At 39.1% G+C, this 3,180-nt stretch overlaps 1 long non-coding RNA gene across 1 annotated transcript; it reads right to left on the reverse strand.

Moving 5' to 3' along the window:
• Nucleotides 1-718: 718 nt before the first annotated feature.
• LOC130992720 (uncharacterized) lies at nucleotides 719-1,565 on the reverse strand. Its single transcript, XR_009091366.1, has 2 exons — nucleotides 1,008-1,565; nucleotides 719-905 (listed from the first exon to the last, which is right to left on the reverse strand). It is a non-coding gene; the product is annotated as an uncharacterized LOC130992720 (long non-coding RNA).
• Nucleotides 1,566-3,180: the final 1,615 nt, after the last annotated feature.

Genomic DNA, 3,180 nt, shown 5'->3' on the forward strand with positions numbered 1-3,180 from the left:
CGAGTTGTAGTTCATTCGACAGCACTATCCATCGCGTTAAGCATTTGAGTTGACTTTAGGTCGCGTAGCCTGAGCTTGGGTTTGTTGTTTGGACAAATCCTCGTAATGCACTCAAAATTGATTCTTGAAATCTCATCCACTAGTTTGACGAGTTTGTTTTGCTTAGCTTCGTCCTTGTAGTTCGTGCTAGTGTTCTCTACACTAGCTACGAGAATAGGCATGCGTACTTCTTATGGATCTATATTCAGGGACATTTTATATAGGTTTCTACGCAATTACGAATTGAGAGGATATAGGTCAAAGCTTTTCTAGGAAAAATTTCTAGGTTATTCCTATTTCGAGGACGATGTTCAAAAATAAATATTTCAAAACCCGTAATTCAATATCATGAACTGAAATATTCCGAAATAAAATCATAGCTGCAATAATCTTCAACATGATGAATTGTATACTGAACTTTCTCATAATAACTTGAATAATGAACTTGAACTTTCTGATCATAACTTCAATTATTGCAGCAAGTTTAACATAAATTCGGAATATAAACAGTTTATACTCATCCCCTTGAAAACTTTTAAAATAACTTTTACCTTGACGTCGGAGCGCGTAGTGGTCGAATGGCCTTGTCACACTTGACTTGAAACATTTTAAGAAAAATTTTATTTTGCAGAGTCTACAGGAAAGTAGACCTGCTCTGATACCACCTTGTGACACCCAAATCCATTTTAAATTTACATGAAAACGCACGCGGAAAAATCATGACTATAAATAAATATTTAACAAGAAAATAGTGAAATAAATATTTATTTAAACATACTTTACTCAAAATAACATTTTTAAGAAAAACTGAATTCAAAATATTTGACTCGCCATTCGACCTTCCACGTGCCTCCGGCCTTTAAAACCTGAAAATGTTAAGTATGAGATGAGCATACAGGGTACACTCAGTGTGGGAACATGCAATCATTGTCCACGTTAATAAAATGAGAATCACATATGATCAATACATTCGTGACTGAAAGTCGCACTGTGGCATACCAAGGACCTTTCTGTCCTGGACCGATTGAGCCGGCCCCTGGCGACTGGTTGCAACCATAACTTTAACATGAAATCGCATTGTGGCATACCAAGGACTGTGAAGTCCTGGACCCATTGAGCGGGCCCCTAGCGATATAACTGAATTTACAACACATATGGCAAACACATAATATTAAAATGGACAACAATTAACCACGGCATGTACTGAAATAAATCCCACACCTGAAACTTGAACTTGAACTTGTATGCTAACTTGAGTAAATCAAATAAAAGTAACGTCCTAGTCGCGCCGCACCTAATCAGATAAATTCAAATAATAGAATATAAGGGCCTAATTGAGCTTAGAAAATAATTTAAATTATAGAATCATGTAAAAATAATTGATCTAATGAATTTAAGTAGTAAAATATATTTTCGAAAAAGTGGGTTGATATTTATAAAGTAAGTCCAACTTATTTAAAATGAAATATGCAGCCCATAAGATAATTAAAATAAACCCAACTACTTAAATAATCTCAGCCCATGAAATTAAACTCCCCCATTGGCCCAAGCCCACTCTTCCAACTCCCTTAATTTAAACCCACACACTCTAATTGCTCACAAAACTCACGCACCCTCAACACTCAGCCACTCTCCCCTCACCCCTCTCCCTTCTCGGCCTCCTGCCGCCGCCACCAGACGACACGCCGCCGCCGGAAGCCGGCGACTCTGCCTCCCACTGTCCTCTCCTTAACCTCTCTCTCTACCCTTCTACCGCCCTCTCTCTTTCCCAGCCTCTCTCTTTCCCTCTCGGCCAGACGGCCCTCGGCGAAGCCGACGCCGCCCCCTGCTCCGGTGAGCAGCCAGCCGTCACCTCCAGCCCGACGTCGCCTCCCCTTCTTTCTCTCTCTTCCTCGGCCGAACAGCCATCGGCGTGACCGAAGCTGCCGCCTCCTTATTCCAGATCTGGCGCCCTCTCTTAGCCCTCCTCCCCTGCCCCTGTCCTCGCCGCATCAGCTGCGGCCGTGCCTTCTCCGGCGATCCTTCGTCGCCTTCCAGCACCACCGCCCCGTCCCTTTCTCCTTCTCGCCGACAACAGCAATCTTCACCAACAAATTCTTCTACTCCTTTCTTTTCTTTTCTTCTAATCCCCTACTATTATTCTTTTAATTCTTCCCTTTTCTTTTGTAAAAGCAGTGAATATGCATTCTAATAAGTTTAATACTGTGTATGCATGTTTGAATTTGAAAGAATAAGAATTTTTGTGGGAGTTTGGTTTTGTGCAGAAATGAAAAACAGTAAATGAAATAACTTTGCAAAAGTTATTAAAATTACCAGCTTGGATTCTGTAGTGAGAGATGAAAAATGGATTATATGATGTAAGAAAACAGATGAGGAAAAAGTGAATTGGGGATGATAAATTGGGGTTTAAATAGACTGAAATTCGTAGGGTGCAAGACTGAAATTGTGGTTAAGGGAGCTTTACTTTCTCCCCAAGAAATTCGAAATTGTGGCTGAGGAAGAAATCAAAATTGATCAAATTGTGGCTGAAGAGATAACACGTCTCAACTTTATCTTTCTTTTAAATAAAGCTGTTAAAATTTCAAAACAGCAATGAGATATGGATCATGAATGCTCAGAAGTTACTGAAAGATGATGGGCTTGTATTGGGCTCTTTTAAACTCTAGCCCAATAAAAGCAAGTAAAATAATAGTAAAATATGCAGATATTTCACTTAGGCCCAATCTAAATAAAATAAGGCCCACTGTAAAAATTATGCAAATACTCATTTAGGCCCAACTTCATATTAAGAGAATATTTGGGAAAATGAATTTCTATTTCTATAGGTATATTTTATAGTTCAAAATTACATCTAACTAGGGGCGCAACTAGACTCTTCACAAATTCGACTCATAAATATATCTATTAATAACTCGAAAATATAACAATTTCCAAATAAAATTTGTAAAGGAAGTAAATGGTTTTGGGCTGTGACAAAGGGTGCGGCTAAAGTATTGACAAGAAGTGTTTTTCGAAAAATTGAGCAGCAGGCAGCTTATTCGATGAATGTGGATTTAATCAAAGGTCCATCACGATATGATTCGGATGACCTCCAGTTTACTGTGACCTCTGGTTTTGGTGGTGGAAAGCCCAGGTATATTG

Source organism: Salvia miltiorrhiza, chromosome 7, assembly GCF_028751815.1.
Source record: "Salvia miltiorrhiza cultivar Shanhuang (shh) chromosome 7, IMPLAD_Smil_shh, whole genome shotgun sequence".
Taxonomy (NCBI): Eukaryota; Viridiplantae; Streptophyta; class Magnoliopsida; order Lamiales; family Lamiaceae; genus Salvia; species Salvia miltiorrhiza.